The following is a 17,771-nucleotide window of genomic DNA, read 5'->3' on the forward strand; positions in this document are numbered from 1 at the left end:
CAAACCAAAGAACACAGATCCTATGGGACCTGATAGTATCCCAGGCTGTATTCTGCACCATCTCCAGCAAGAACTAGCCTTGCCATTGAGCACCCTATTAAACCACAGCCTAAGTATCCCAATCCCTCAGAGCCACACGCTCCAGGGATCTAAACCTTGTCATCACAATAAACAAAACATGCTGGAGGGATAGGTTCCTGACCCAGAGACTCCCCAGACTCTGGAATAGACTGCCCATACATGTCAAGCAGAGTGCCTCTTTGGCCCTCTTCAAAAGGAACCTTGACGATTGGATGGGAGAAAGGAAATTCACTCCAGTGATCATGTCAGTTGCCCTGCTAGACAGGGGTCCAGAGAAGTAAATAGTGTGGGAAGAAATAGCGAGGGAATTGCTATGGCTAGGCTTGTATAGGCCCTAGGGCTGATAGCCTAGTACCAACCTATGAACCTATGAACCTATAACAAAATTGTTTCCCAGTCATTATAGTGTGATAAGGTGCAATGACTGGTCAAATGCCCTTATTTTTGCTGTGACACAATGTGTTTGTTCCATGTCCAGGAGTTTGACACTCTTACTGCTTAGGTTAATTCTTGATTTATAAAATGCAGTGGCTTGTACCTTTCTTTCCCTTCTTAGCAGTTCAGTGACCCAAAGATTGTTTCTCCGATCATAATTTCTGAGGTCATCAAAGTCAAGTTCTGTTCTATAGGTAGATTGCTGAACATGAGAACTTTGTTGGGCATGTGTTATAATAAAGCCATCATATTCTTTCAGCTCATTCAGTTGCTTGTCTAGATAGTTTGAAATTTACTGCAGCTTTAGTTTGCGGTTATCACTGCACACTTTATTTGCTGAAGTGTCAGATAAGACTTGCTATGCCAATGTAGTTAGCACAGTCAGGAAGTCCTGCACATGGTTTGTACCAGATAGTTGAGACTAGCTGGTGGAGCCTTGCTATTGTCTGAACCACAAGGTGCTGTTATCAGATATGGCTGTAAATTCCACACAAAATGGAATAATCACTCAAAATATTAAACAGGAGTAATTATACCATACTCAGCAATTGTGTCTAGTCCATTGATGCATTTTATTATCAAGATTAATTAGATTCCCTCGTGGGACTTCCAGAGACAACATTTCTGAACATACTTTGCTCACATACACCTCAGGAAATCTCTAGGGATTCTTTACAATTATTTACTAATCAGGAACAACATACTGAAAATATTCATTTTGACAAATGATAATCTACAAGCAAGTTAAAATGCAACTTAGACCACCTAATTAAATCTTACTTGATCCATAACTTTATATGTTTCTAGATATAAATGGAGTACACGGTCAAGTATGATGGATTGCAAAATACCTCAGACTGGAAAAACATAAAGAAATATTATTTGAGCATAACTGATTAATAAAGTAACATTCATTTCTCAGGTGATTTAGTGTGGACTTATCTAAATCTGAAATCACATAAAAAATCTAGAGTTGTTTTATCTTTGGTTTGATGATCCTGCATTAGTCCAGGATGAAAATCTGAAATCTGACCACATCCTTAAACAACATTGTACTCATCAATCACGCTGACTTACATGGATGGATAGAGATGAATGTGGCTCCCTACTGAAATGCTGGCCAAAAAAGACCACAAAAACATAGGGGAAGACAGAATCTCGAAAATCATTCTTCTCCTTAAAACTTCTTTTTTTTTGCGGGGGGAAGGGGCAAGCCCATCCTGCCCCCTGAACTTGTATTATACCAACTCCAAGATCACCATACCTTACAGAAAAGGGAATATTCCAAGAAATGGCATCTTGAACTTACTATATACAAGTCTGATCCTTCAGCCATTCAGTCTTCGCATTTTAGGACTTAATTTACTAGGTGTCAACATTTCAAATGGTTACCAATGAAGGTATTTTGAAGTTATGGAAAATGTATTCAACATCAGTAATATGAATTTCAGTTGTATTATACTTAGTACTATAAAGAAATGATTTAAAATGACATGAGAAGGAGGATGCAGTGAAAGATTAAATAGACTAATAGGGTTCATCCATGGCTAATACCAGCAACTATCTGGATAAGGTGGGTGGCCAAACCATTAACTCCTAAATATTCTGATGTCACTTGATATATCAAAATGAATCTGGAAAGTTAAAAGTTTCCAGGAGATTAATTATAAATGAGACATGAACCCAATCAAAGGCCATAGAGGTATCGAGAGTATTGACTACTTCCTTGAAGTTTTTATGGTTTCTATAATATAATCATGTAGAAAATCTAGAGTTGTTTTATCTTGGGTTTAATGATCCTGCACTAGTCCAGGCTGAAAATCTGAAATCCGACCAGATCCCTAAGGTCTGCATCTGTTGGCCAGTACCAGCTTTAAGATCTTAGGTACAAATAAAGCTTTTTTTTTCTCATCAAGGGTTATGAAGTCATTCTTGTTTTATAGAGTGATATAGGGCAACTAAGAGGAAAGCTAACTTCTTCTGGCTTTTCCCGATTAGGGGTCGCTACAGCAGATCACCTGTCCGCTCATTATTGGCAGTGGAGTTTTACAGTGTTGAGTTGCCAGCCCAATGCCCAACGTTCCACAGAAGGCACACACATGAACGCACTCATGCCTAGGGCCAATTTAGAGTGTCTAATCCACCTACAGCATGTCTGTGGTATGTAGGAGGAAACCGGAGCACCCGGAGGAAATCCATGCAACCACAGGGAGGACATGCAGACTCCGCACAGAAGGCACCCCAGCCGAGGATCAAACTGGAGAACCTCTTGCTATGAGGCAACAACGCTAACCGCGGCATCACCGTAAGAAGAAAGCTAACTGTGATGTATAAAGTATGATATAATGTGTAAACATAATGAATATATAAAAATTGAAAGAAAGACTGGAAAAGTGTTTATATAATAAAACAATACCTACACTTTCAATAGGTGGAGTGGGATCTTTTACATCCACATGAGCTACCACCAGTTCCAGCAGATGGGACATCAGTTTAATGTTTCATGCAAATGATAACACACACAGACTGCAGCATCCCCTTTATGCTACACTGCAGTAACAGCAATCCATCTACCTGGTGTGAGAATAGATCCCCCAATCTTCTGCACCAAATGTGAGTATGCAATCTGTTGCTCTTATTCTCATTTGTTATGCAAGGATGCTGTCATAGCTACATGTTACCAAACACAAATTCATATTTAATAAATAAAATGCTGCTTATCATGTTATAGACCGCAGAAATCTTGAAGTTAAGACGTAAGCTATAGCAGTCCTTCCTTGAATTCTTTAAAACTGAACATTACATTGACCTTAAGATATTTTCCATCAGACCATTCATCAGGTCAGTGTAATTCTCTAAACTGCCCTTAGAAAGTAGTCCTTTGACAGCAGATGGCTTTCTTGAAGAGGTCAGTGGGTATTCAATGACTTGAAATACTGTATCTTAACACATGCATCCCCACATGCATGCATGCATACATGTGTGATGTATGTGCATTCATGTGTATATGTGTGTGCATATGTGTGTGTGTGTGTGTGTGTGTGTGTGTGTGCGTGTGTGTGTGTGTGTGTGTGTGTGTGTGTGTGTGTATATCCATATATATATATATATATATATATATATATATATATATATATATATATATATATATATATATATATATACATACATATGTGGATACACTAGACAATCTTGACGTACTGAAATGTTGAAATTCAGTATGTTGAGACCGAATAGTGAAAAGTGCAGTTAAGCAAAACTACACTATGCCGAATCTGGAAATGTCGAATCCGCTGCTATTGTGGTGTCGTGTTCGTGACATGTGGTGCGGTTTGTGGATTTATCTGGGGTTTCAGGTAAGCGTTGTATGTTTGGGGATAATGGGTAGGGATTTTAGTGTGTGTGAGTGTGTGCGGTGGTATTTGTTGTGTGTTTGTGTGTTTAGTGCGACCTCGGAGTTAGAATATATAAGTAGGGGGGTGTGGGAGGTGTAGGGGGCTTGCCCCCCTGCTTATAGGTAGGTGAAGTGTGTTTGTGTGTGTTGTTATGTTTCTTTAGTTAGGTAGCAGTATGTGTGTGTGATTATGTTCTGGTTTGTGTGTGTGTATGTGCGTGTGTGTGTGTGTGTGTGTGTGTGTGTGTGTGTGTGTGTGTGTGTGTGTGTGTGTGTGTGTGTGTGTGTGTGTGAATGGTCGCGATTGTAGTGTTCATGATTGTGGGTTTTCATGTATGTGGTTTTTTGACTATTCAGTCTCGAAATACTGAAATTCGACAGTTCAGTATTTCAAGATTGTATAGTGAATCCATATACATATATATATATATATATATATATACATACACACACATGTATATTTATATTACACATATTATTGATGTGCAGAAATATTGATACACATTACATTAATTTCTGCATGTATAAATTCACTAAAAAGGAAAAAAGACATTAAAATTAAGTCAATAATGATCAGTCAAAAAAAAGAAAAAATCCTTCAGGCATAATTCAGTACTGTCAGAGGTGTTTTCAGTTAGGTACCATGTTAAGGGAAAATGCAAGGTTAAGATTGGGATAGAACCCTACCGATTACTTACCAAAATCCCTTTCCTAACAGCGCCAGTACATAAGACACTCACACTGACATGCATATACACACACACACACACACACACACACACACACACACACACACACACACACACACACACACACACACACACACACACACACATTCTATATATGTATATAGAAGCTGCATTCTACAAATATGACTACAACATAGTAGTGGATGCATAAAATGCTGAAATTATTACCTTACATAGCCCTTACTCTAATTTTAACTCTCACACACTCCAGTGCCTTAAAACACACCACACACACACACAAACACACAATCACACACACATACACACACACACACACACACACACACACACACACACACACACACACACACACACACACACACACACACACATATATTCTACTACAGGTGCCCCTTTCCTATTCTTTAATCTAATTGTAACTTGCAAACACTCACAAATATACTTTCATTCCTAATACTGAACCTTTCAGAACTCCCAAAAGGTTTGGCTTTTGAGCAAACTAGACAAAAAACACTTACCTACATGCAACAATACTCACATAAAATAAATAATGGCAATCTAACATTTGGAATCGCCTGCAATTGACAAACCAGAATTTTTACATAATATGAAATAAACTCTACAAAGAAAACTCACATTCAGTTGGGAATACTACAGCCTTTGCCTGAAACTCTATTCTATTAAATATAAGCTATGCATCAATAAGGTGGTAATGCTGTTGTCTGACAAGTCTAGTGTATGAGTTTCAAATGTGATCTCTGCAGTCTGTGTGGAATTTTTTGGGGGGTTCTCCCCATTCTCCAACTTTCTCCCACTTCCCAAAAATATGCTGTTTGATTGGCTATAATAAAGCTATCTATATAAAGGTTATATTTACCTTTGCCCTTGTGGCCTGGGTTGAGACCAAAAAGATTATGACAAGGAACAGTTCTATTAGTCATTTAAAAATAAAAAAATGAGTAAACAAAGTAAAAGAAGTAGTAGCTTTTCTTCACCATTGTATGGTAATCATTCAAAAAGGCAACTGCTAAAACATGATAACCAGAAAATGTTACGGGCTATTACATTCTCAGTGAAATTGTCTGAATCTTAATTAGCATGTTCCATATCTTTGGTGAAACTACTTTTGTTTGACCCTCGTGATGCTATGAAAACATAGTGGAATGGCATTTCAAAGCCATCTTTTAACATGGTCTCCAAGGAACAAGACGGCAAGAGGGATTTGTATGTATTTATGCCATCACTGACCTTTTTTGCTTCCACAGTGACTTGATTCCGCTTCATTTTACTCTTAACTGCATTTTCAGAAGTGCACCAGGAGTAAAAGGCCAGTGCTTTAATAGATATTAAGCCACTAGTATATCCATCAGTCTGTGTCAAATCCCCAATTTTCATTAAAACTTTATGCAAATTTTGCTGGTAGAATGTTATCTTAATTGTCTGACACACAGACACATTTACTGTCTGCAGACATGCTGTAGACTTTGATAGTTTTGCATTATCATATTAGCCAAGCATGCTGAAAGCTAATAATATTGAAAGTATGCAAGAAAACTGATCACCTTTACAAATCTGTGTTTTATGAAGTTCTTCTACTGCTTTCAGGAATTGCTGCAACACAGCTAAGCATATCTTTTTCTTTAACTGATTGTGCTTTTATGTACCTCTAGCATATGTTTAAAGGAATGGGTACAATGTAAAAAAATCCACAAAATATTACTCAACCATGGAAAAATGTCCAATCTTCTTCACTCAGTGAAAAAATCACATTTGTTTCTGGATGTAGAAGGAAGCACATCATTGTTGGGCAGTTCCACATGACCAATATTTACAATATACAGCAATGAAAAGCTCTTCTTTCATTCTGTTGGCAAACTACAAGCTGCAAAGAAAAAGTTCTTCCTACATAAAACAAGAAAACTACAGAGCTGCCTTTTGGCATACCGGCATACCATATTTCTATTTCCCAGTGACAGCCTGCCTCACACATGCATGCCCACCACATGAGCATGAGCACACACACACACACACACACACACACACACACACACACACACACACACACACCATTCTCCACTTATTTCTAATTTTCCAGTCCCTTCTTTTCCTTCTTCATCTGTACTTCCGTTATTTGCTGGGCGTCTTGCTTTATTTTCAGATTTTGCAGAGATGTGACTTGTCTGTCCTATATCCACAGCAGTTCTGGAATATGTTTCAATCACTTATACTGATAGATTACTTAGGTTCCTAGGTTTCTAGATGAATACTAGGCTAACTGCCCTGAAGGGCCCTGAAGGGCCATTTTAAGCCTAGCCCTGCTATCCCATCATCCCATTAGGCATTCAAAATACCCTTACCTTGACTTTTATTCCTATTCTTCCCATTTGTGAGTAAATATTTCTGTGGTCATACCAATGAGTATTGAAAGGGGACCCTCCCATTTGTAAGTAAATATTTCTGCGGTCATACCAATGAGTATTGAAAGGGGACCCTCCCATTTGTAAGTAAATATTTCTGCGGTCATACCAATGAGTATTGAAAGGGGACCCTCCCATTTGTAAGTAAATATTTCTGCGGTCATACCAATGAGTATTGAAAGGGGACCCTCCCATTTGTAAGTAAATATTTCTGTGGTCATACCAATGAGTATTGAAAGGGGACCCTCCCATGTGTAAGTAAATATTTCTGCGGTCATACCAATGAGTATTGAAAGGGGACCCTGCTACAGGACAGGGTATTTTGACACTGCCTCTGTCCACAAGTAGTAAAGGAGACAGTCCTGGGGTAAATTTTCTTACTCCCATCCATTGAGCTAAGAAGAAATTGAATATGGACAAGAAGGAGCTTTGTTTTGCATGGATGGAGAGTCTGACTGTTCTAGAGTAGTAGTATCCTCTGGGTTATATATCTGTCCCTATAAACCATTCTGTTTATGTTGCAGAAAAGGTTAAGGTCTCTGGATTAGGTATTTCTGAAGCCATTTGACTTGTAGATGTGCAGTAGGTCTATTGGTACTGGGTAAGAAAATGATTTATAGGTCCGACATAGATCACCTCTTAAAAGTCTATGCAAGAGACAGAGTATAGGAATAGAGCTTTGAGGTGGTCCTTGTAGGTCATGGATTTCAAAGGTGAGACAACAAAGAGGCAATGGTGAAGTTCTCAAAGATCTCAGAGGGTATTTGAGGACTTGAGACTGGAAGAACAGGCAGAATTTAATAGCACACAGCCCTGGAAGTAGGTCCAGCCTGTTCTAGCATAAAATTAGAGGCACTGGGTCATGCAGGTAATGTTAATTTTGAAGACTTTTATGTAGATCAATTGGATGACTGTTGGAATTCAGTTGTGGAGTCACTAGGTGGGCAACTATATGTAAGTGTATGGGTCAGCTGGGGGGGGGGTCATACCAAGAAATCAAAACAGAGGTAAACTAAGCAGTTCACTAATGGAGAAACACATACCTGGGATATCCCTTAGATTAGGAGGTAGGACATCTTGGGGGGGGGGCTCTTTTTAGATAATCTGAGAGCACACAGAATGGTGCTGGGGTATTATTTAAAATTTTTTGGATAGAGCTAGGTTGTCAGCTAACATTATAGAGTGGATACTGAGAACCAAAAGCATCTCACATTACTCAGGCAGTTAAGGAAAATATTTGGAGAGCTGACTTTGTGGACATGTTTGAGTTGCTACACCAGGACATGGTGCAACATATCACAGTACACGATCAGTGAGGGCTAAGGATGTTTGGAAATAGTATCTAGCCAAGTACTGGATAAAGACAAGAGACAGCTGGGACACAGGTTACATACACCTATTGGCCCAATCCCCAGTGAAGTGGGGTTGTTAAGAAGAAGAAATATTTGATAGGCTATATGAAGAAGAAGGCAGAGGGCATGCTCATGGAGAACTTTCGTTTTTTTTAGGAACAAAGGCACAATACTAGGCAAGAAATAACAAAAGCCATAAGATGTTTTAAAAAAACACAAACATTCATGCCTTCCTTTTCAAGCATTTAGTAGCATTCATCTCCCCAGTTATGCAAAGTTGTACATGATAATCAAAATGTAAATTTTTGTTTGCCCATCCAGTCATTAATACTAGCCTTAAAGGTAGTCAAATAAGTAGTTTGTTTGGCCTCTAGTGGTAAATTATTCCACATGGTGGCAACTTATTCCACATGCTGGGAATACACTGACTTAAGCATCTAGTCTTCCACATTTTATTTTCTATTTGTTGGTGTAGATTTAGGTCTCTAGTGTGGGTGCTTCAGACCAACTGGTTGTACAAAGATATAGCAGGTAAAATAAGATTGGGTCTCTAATAACTGCAAAATGAGACCCTGGTCACCTCAAAATAGGCTGTAGTCTTTCATGGCTGGAAAATGAGACACTGGTCACCTTGAAGCAGGTTGTAGACTGCTGAATATAAGGACATATACCAAAACCATTCTAGTCCATGATCATTGATAAATAAAATTAGGGTATGAATGGCTAAGCTTAAAAAAGCTCCATAGCCATTAGCCTAGTAACTTCCTATGAACTTATAATTATCATGGAAACACAATGTTCAAATAAGAGGAAGTTATATAAATAAGTGCTCAGGTATCTTATGAGTGCCTGTATGAATGAAAACATCTCCACCTTTTTGTATTTAGTTTCAGACAATTTGCAGTACACCAGATATGTGTATATTCTACCTCTTTCAGGAATTGTTTACTATCAATGGATGAATGGCTAACAGTACCCAGCTTGCAGTCATCAGAAAACATCGTCAACCACATTTCTGGGAAACTGGACTTTCTGATAAATAAATGCCAAACAGGAAAGAACCCACTCTGATTCCTGTGATACTCCAATATGATTTTATGTTCAGAGAGAGTACCATCATCTTTAACAACCTGTGATCTGTTGAATAATTTGCAATCTAGCAGATAATGTAGGGGTCTAAATTAAGTTGTCTAGTATTTAGTGGCAGCATAATGGGTTGAGCCAAAAGATATGGACAGATCAAGATAAACAGCATGCACTGCATGAACACTGCCTTCAATTTCTGCAATCTTCTTAAAGAATCTTACTAGCTTCAGGATATATGACATGTCCTTCACAAAACTAAACTGACTGGCATACCTCTTAGCTGTCCAGATTTTCATAGAATGTCCAGATTTTTACCTCTTATTTTTGGTCTGTTTCTCATAAAATTTCTGGTTTTCTGGTGAATCACTGAAAATTGAGGTCACTAAATAAAGACATACATTTGAGTTTCAAACTTCATATCTTTAAGAAAATGCATACACACACACATATTGCTTCTCTAATGACTTTCTGAGTTTTATCAGAGTAGTATTTTACAATTTGTCCCTATATTTGGGCCTTTCCCCCATTATTTTAGGTGTCTTCTAGATTTCTTGATCTAAGAGGTTGAGAGCTATGCTGACTGGGGTCTAGATCAGTTAAGTTGCCTGTGCCAGCAGAAATTAGTTATTCTATAATACAATCCATGACTTTGCATATAAACCTGGTGCGGCTGACCGACCTGTAATTACTGAGGTAGGTAGTGAGGCCTCCTTTGGGTAAAGTAATTACAGTTGATGTTCTCCAGGAATCAGGCAAAAAACTTGTGGATAGGATGAGGATGCACATTTTAAGCAGAGGGTGAAGATGCAGCTTTGTATGTTGTCTGGTTCTATGGAAGTAGTATTTTTAACCTTTGACAAGAATGTTTTCAAGAACTGTTTTCGAAATAGGATAATGATGAAGTAGTATTTCCTCTGACCAAATGGATATCTAAATCTCTTGGTGTACAGTATTTGTCAGGATGATTAACACTGCAGTGTTTAAAGTCTAGTATATATTTTTTTTACTTCATGGTATTTTCCAGGAAAATTAAATGTTATTTCTGACAGCCTTTCCTGTTGATATCTGCACAGAATCTGAATATTGTACCGATGACAGAGCTCCAGCAGTCACTGCCACCAACGGCCCATGGGGAATTGGATGCTAGCAGCAAGTCAGTTAATAAATGGGTCCTTGTGCCTAGAATCTGGCAGCCATGGGCATGCAACAGCACAAGCAGGACTTTGGAGATGTTAATAAAGTCATTAGGGGGAGTAATATATTCCATTCTTTGGGAAGAGTCCTGAGATAAGTATTTCTCAGATGGAGAGAATGAGATTTGGCCTAAACTTTAAGCCCGCATTTGTCAACTCTTAGCTTCACCTTTTAAGTGTAAGGTTTGACAGATTATTCCAATCACTGGGGTACTGGCAAGATCCTAAAGGGTTGTGTGAGGAGATATGTTATGCAGGAACACCAATGGAAGCTGCTAGGACAAGTCAAATACCTTTAATACTTAAAGGCCTTCATGGTACTTTGTCAGGTTACATGGTAAACACAACTTTAACTGCTGTGGGAGGCTTCTCAGATTAGTGTGTTAGCGGGTAATGTGTTACAGTCAAGCTTTGTGAGGTGTGACCACTGCAAACAATCATACTTTTCTTTGGCTAGGCAAGTCCAACTGAATCCAGTTTAGGGAAAGGTAACAGGTCAGAGCAGGAAAGTGTGAAGTGAGTCTACTTTGTCTTAATAGGTAGATTGCTATATTGAGGGAGTTTTGTAGAAAGGAAACAATTCCAACCCAGTGTTAGAATCTCTTTCGGTGGAACTTTGGCATGTTCACCACATTGGGTTAGCACTTAAGGATTTATTCACTTACAAACAGTTTTCGTAAATTCACTCCTATCATAGTCTGTGTAGATCCCTTTGAAAATATTCTGCTTCTCCAGTATACCTATCAACCTATAAAACTCAATAGATCTAAGTTTATGCACAACTAAAAAAATGAAGTTTAGATACACAGGTAAATTCATTAATCAGGAAAAATAAAAATACATATTTTTATCTTAATTTAAGTCTAAATTGAATGTTATTTGTTTACATCCATTCTATCACTTATGAAATTAATTTATTCTGGTTTGACTACTTTATTTATTTTATTTTATTTTATTTTACATTTGTTGACCGGGATAGTCCAACTGGATACATGTCCATTTTCAGTGGAGGCCCGGGGAGAAAAGCTCCAGAGGTAGGTACATAAGCAATCTTAACAAGGTACAGATTAAACAAGAGTAATCATAACATAGTACAAATAAAACACAATTTATAGACTCAGTTGAGGAGTTAAATTTATACAGTCTCACAAACTTTTAATCTGGCTTAATTAAAAACACAGTTGAATTCCATTTACAAAAACAGTATTGGTACACTAGTAAGACTAATGATTTAGTCAGTCTTGGAGCAGGGACATAACCATTGAGACTTGAAATACTGCTTGAGAGCTTTCTTGAATTGACATAAGGTGGTGTCTAGGGTAATGTTAGCAAGTAGTGAGTTCCAAGTTTTGCCAACAGAGTTTGCGAACAGGGAGTCTCCAGCTGAGTTGCTGGAATTGATGGTTTGCACAACCAGTCTATTAGATGAGCGAAGTGATCTGAGGTTGGAGTGGGGATAGATGATGTTTTTCAGTGCAGGTGTATTTTCAGGTTGGTTAACTACTTTGTGAGCCACAATAAGTTAGTTAAACTGAATCTGTCTGGGTAGCTCTAGCCATCCGAGATCATTTAGGTTTATACAATGATGTGTCCTATAGGGCAGGCCAGTGGCAAATCTAGCTATGTTATTATAGCAGTTTGAGAGTTTGTTAAGTTCACTTTTATTTAGGTTGGCAAGTAAAGGGGAAGCATAGAAGAGGGTAGAGAGTAGATGTGAGTGGGCAATGGCAGTCCTAGCAGGTGGGGTTAGGAATGGCTTTATCCTATATAGTGAGTCCAGTTTTTTATTAGTGGTTTTGGGGTCCCCTTCACATGGTCAACATTTGATAAAGTCAACTTTCATATGGCCAAGGCCATATGATCGACTTTTGAAAAGCCGACCATGGGAAACCGCTATCTCTGCACAGTGCGGAATCGGAACATTTCCCACTTCCACACTGTAGTGCGATCTTGGAGTTGGTATAGTATAGTTATGGTGGGCGTGATTGGAGCCCCCCATGGTGGGTGCAGGGGTGTGGGCTAACAGTTTAAGGTAAGTGTTTGCTGTGTTTTTATGTTTATTTTACATGGTCGGCATTCTGAAAGTCGATCATATGGTCTCGGCCATATGAAAGTCGACTTTCTGAAATGTCAACCATGTAAAATAGATCCTGGTTTTGATAGTTTTGTTGATGTGCACATCAAATTTAAGATTGTTATTTACAATAACACCTAGAAGTTTTATATGGGCATCTGGGGAGATCATGGTACTATTATTAGATTTAACGGAAAGAGATAATGCCGAGGATCTTTGGCTGGGGGAGAAAAGTAGGAGGTTTGTTTTGTTGGGATTTAGACTCAGATAGCGAGCAGCAAGCCAATTTTCAACAAAGTTCAAAGTACTCTGAGTAATTGTCACCAGCTCTGTGTGTGAGGTGCTGGTGCAGATCAATGTGGAGTCGTCCGCATATTGAATGCAGTTAGCTTTTGGGATGACAGTGTGGAGGTCATTAATAAAAATGGAAAACAGGAGTGGTCACAGAATAGACCCCTGAGGGACACCTAGGGTGTTGGGTAGGAGGTTTGATAGTTTGCTCTGCCATAAGACAGCTTGTTGTTTATTGTGCAGATAGGATTCAAACCATTGGAGAGAGTGATTGCCTAGAGACTTTGTTGCCAGGGTGTGGATGAGTAGATGGTGGTTAACCATATTAAACGCCTTAGATATATCCAAAAAAAGGGCTGAGGATAACTTGTTGTTATTCCTGTTATAGTTTATAGCATTACAGAAGGTGAGGAGGACTGTGGTAGTGCTATGATGTGGCCTGAAGGCATGCTGAGAATTAGCCAGGGTTGTTTTGGGTTAGAAAGTACAGAAGTTGTTTATGGATACACTTTTCCATAATTTTTGCTAGAGGTGACAAGATGGCTATGGGTCTATAATTAGATAATTCAGTAGAGCTACCACCTTTATGGAGGGGTATGACACGAGATATTTTCCAGATACTTACTATTTTCCAGGAAAAAAATCTATTTAGATTATGATGGCATGGTTGGGATTTAGTTGTTGTTAAGAGACAACTCCACACACTGATGTAGTTAACTATATCCCTATGATATCATCTAGCTGTGGTGTAATATCGAAAACAAACAACACTTAGTCAATTAAGGTCTTCACTTCCATTTTACTTAGGTCACTGATCTCAAAAGGCCTCACCATCTTTTTTCCTATGCCATTGTGACATTGTTTTAGAATGGCATTTGTCGCAACTCATGATATAGTCTAGGCAACAAACCTCTGTCACTTTCACTTTCAGTCACCACCCACAGTTTTGTGCCCTGAGAATCTCTTTCTAAAATTAGTAAAGTGTTATGACAGTGACCTACTGGATGGACAGATGGTGACCTTCTGTTATTACCCGGATTCATCTGTAGAATCATTTGTCTATTCAGTGGGCCACAAAACACACACACACACACACACACACACACACACACACACACACACACACACACACACACACACACACACACACACACACATATTTATATGGGTCCCCTTCATATAGTCAACTTACCATATTCTCACAGCAGAATCAACTTAGGTCAACTTAGAAAATGTATAAATGAGACATGGGATATGTTTAGGGAAATGGCTACCAAAACTGATGTATTTAAAAATGATATATGTTATAGTTATAGGAGGAATAGGAATATTAAGAATATCTTAGAAAAACAAAGTAATAATACACACGGGGCAAATAAAAAATGTGGGACATTTAAATGTGGTAGATGCGCGCAATGTGCATTTATATCAGGACAAAAGGAGATTAGAATACCTAGTCTTAGAACAACCTTGGTTGCCAAAACTTACAGTAGCTGTTATACAAAAGGGGTGGTATACCTTGTTTTTTGTAAAATCTGCTGGAGCTACTATGTTGGGAAAACTGAACGACACCTACGATCCAGAATTTATGAACATATGAGAGACATTAGTAAACAAAATGAAAATAATGCTATGTACAGACATGTTTTGGTCTGCCAAAATGCAGATTTTAAATTCTGGGTAATAGAGGAAGTAAAATGCCTTGAGAGAGGTGGTGATTGGGAAACCCAACTGGAGTTAAAAGAAATGATGTGGCAGCTTAGATTGGATTCTTGTTGTGGCAAGGGCCTTAATGACCACATTTCTATTACCCCAGCATTGAAAATGCTCGCAGGTGATCTCAAGAAACACAAAAAATGAACATTATTACAATTATCAAACAATAATATTATTATAGATGTTTTTCTAAGGTTGTTCACTTGTCTAAATTTTCAAAACCTGAATAGATGTATACCGCTAGATGTGTCTAGCAATATATATATTGTTGGTAATAATTTAACCTTCTCCTTTAATTTTATTGGAAATAATTTTATTGGAATTGATTTTTAAACACCTAAATGTATATATAGTCCTTGGTCTTTCATCTTTTATGCCAAAACATATAAGAAATATATGGAAAAATATATAAAAGCATATATTTATTTGAACATATTTATTTGAACATAATCACATATATATATATTTTTTTATATATTTTTATATATATTTTATATATATTTGAAATGTTTTTTATATATTTATATTTATGTATATTAATGTTTGACATACTGTTTAATTATATACATATTTTTAAACAGTACAATATGTATATTAATACAATAATATTACATATACTTTTCATGATCTTTTATATTCCTATTTACTGTGTATTTCCCATACTTATACAGTGTTTTTTATTTGTTGTTTTTTATTTGTTGATCATTTACTCATACAGGTGTTTTAAATGTTCTTATAATGTCTCCAGTATTTTTTAGCATGTTATTTTGTAGCATGGTGTTTTTTAAGATAAACGGAAGCTATTTATTAATTTATTAAACAATTATTTAATCAGATGCCAGCTAATTGAATATAGTTAGTATAAAAGTGACTTGGTGTTGTTATACCTTAGATTCTGATGAAGTCTCCATGTTGGAGACAAAAGCGCTTAATCTAAGGTTCTGGATGGATTATTTTCTGCAATAAACTGTTTTCTTTGGTTATTCTTGGCTGCCTTTGATTGAATTTAAGAAGACGTCCTTTATTGTTACTTGGGATCGCATTCTGCTGTGAGAATTTGTGTGGAAGTTTGGTTACTAGTTTTTTTCAACTTACCATATTGTCGACTTTCATATCATCAAGATGACAATGTAGGAGGTATAAAAACATGAACACCTGGGACATCGTATTTTCTCTCCGGGTAAGTAACCACTTGGCCACCATGGTGAACTTTTCCCGTTTATCCACTGTTGTGCGATCTCAGAGTTGGTATATTTAGTTAGGGGATGTGGGGGGCAAAACCCCCACTTTGGTGGGGTTAATTTTGTTACATTTCTATTTTATTTGTTGGTGGCCAAGTGGTTACTTACCCAGAGAGAAAATATGATGTTCTGGGTATTCATGTTTTTAAATTTTTGACATTGTTGTCTCGATTATATGAAAGTCGATGAAATGGAAAGTCGACTATATGAAGTAGACCCATATATATATATATATATATATATATATATATATATATATATATATATACAGAGAGAGAGAGAGATGTGTGTGTGTGTGTGTGTGTGTGTGTGTGTGTGTGTGTGTGTGTGTGTGTGTGCGTGTGTGTGTGGCTTTTGAGCTGTTTGAATTTACTTACAATCTCTGTTCATCGTCTAGTGCTGAATGTAGTGGGATCCTGGCAAAGTGCATGAATATACAGTGTCTTGTCTTGTTCACCTGTGACTTCCTCAGTGAAGGTGTCTTGCTTTAGTAGGCCTGATCTGCCCTTACAAGTTTAAGTGAAGTAAATTACCAATCTTAACAATCTATCCTTCCCATAATCTTGCTGATGAAGCTAGTAAGGCATATGAGTCTACGGTTGCTTGTCTCAGCTGCTGAACCACCTTTATGTATATAAGTGACTGCATCTTGTTACCATCTTTTGGAGTCAAACTCAGTGGTGAGACTTCTGTTTATTAAGATGTGCAGTTGGTCTATGACGCTTTGTTTAGCACCAACATAAAAGCATAACATATAGTTCAGTTCCCATGGCATGAAGCTACTGATGCTTTGTGTATTGATCATTGCTATAATGATGTGGCCACAGTGTTGGCTGCTGCCTTGTATGTAATACAACTACTGAATATGTGAAGAACATCCACATCAGAGGCCATAAGACCGCCCTAGTTCACAGTCTTCATCACACCAATAACTGAATACAATGCACCTTTTTTCATGTACCTCCCTACACATCTTCCAGTGATGGGGAACTGAAGTGTACCACCCTTGCCACAATGAGCTGTCACACATCTTATTGACCATACTAAGGTATTGTTTTTGTTGCATACACATTACTCTCTGATGGTGCAGAACCCCCATCAAGGTGTTATGCCAGATGCATGTGTGATACCTGTTTCGGTGATGCACACAGTACATACCTAGCTATTTGTCAACAGTTATGGCATGGGTTACATTCATGATAGTGAGGATTGTGGCATATATATGCCAACTAGCCTGTATTAATCATAATGTCACATGCATGTATAGCAGTGTCCCTCCTAACACTTCCAGCAGATGTTATAGTTTCAGGATGACATACTTGATTACCTTCATAGACTGCTGACATGTCATAATAGTTGTACTAGTGTGTTTGTGCAGAACCATCTCTGATCACTCAGAATCACATATGTTATGTCAGAGATACTGGTGACATTATTCAGATATTGTCCATGATTGTGCATGCTTTTACTGTTGTCCATGAGCCTGCAACTATGTCCCAGTTGTTGGAGACCTCTGCTAAGATTACACTCATATTCAGGCAAATCAGTTTACACAGCTTGACTCTGTGCACCATACCCCGATTATATATAACACCCCTGATAGATGTCCTCTGCACTGTTCATGTAAGGATGCTTGTCTCACAAAGACATCTTCTCCATTGTTATGTCACCTTGTGGGACAGTCACATGATACACATTTTTACTGTGTTGTCTGTACTGTGCCATTTTGATATGTGATTGGTGTTCCTGCTACAGCTGTCTTCCATTAACATGCCCTCATT

This window comes from Protopterus annectens, chromosome 4.part0 (assembly GCF_019279795.1).
Source record: "Protopterus annectens isolate FY-2018-M chromosome 4.part0, PAN1.0, whole genome shotgun sequence".
Taxonomy (NCBI): domain Eukaryota; kingdom Metazoa; phylum Chordata; order Ceratodontiformes; family Protopteridae; genus Protopterus; species Protopterus annectens.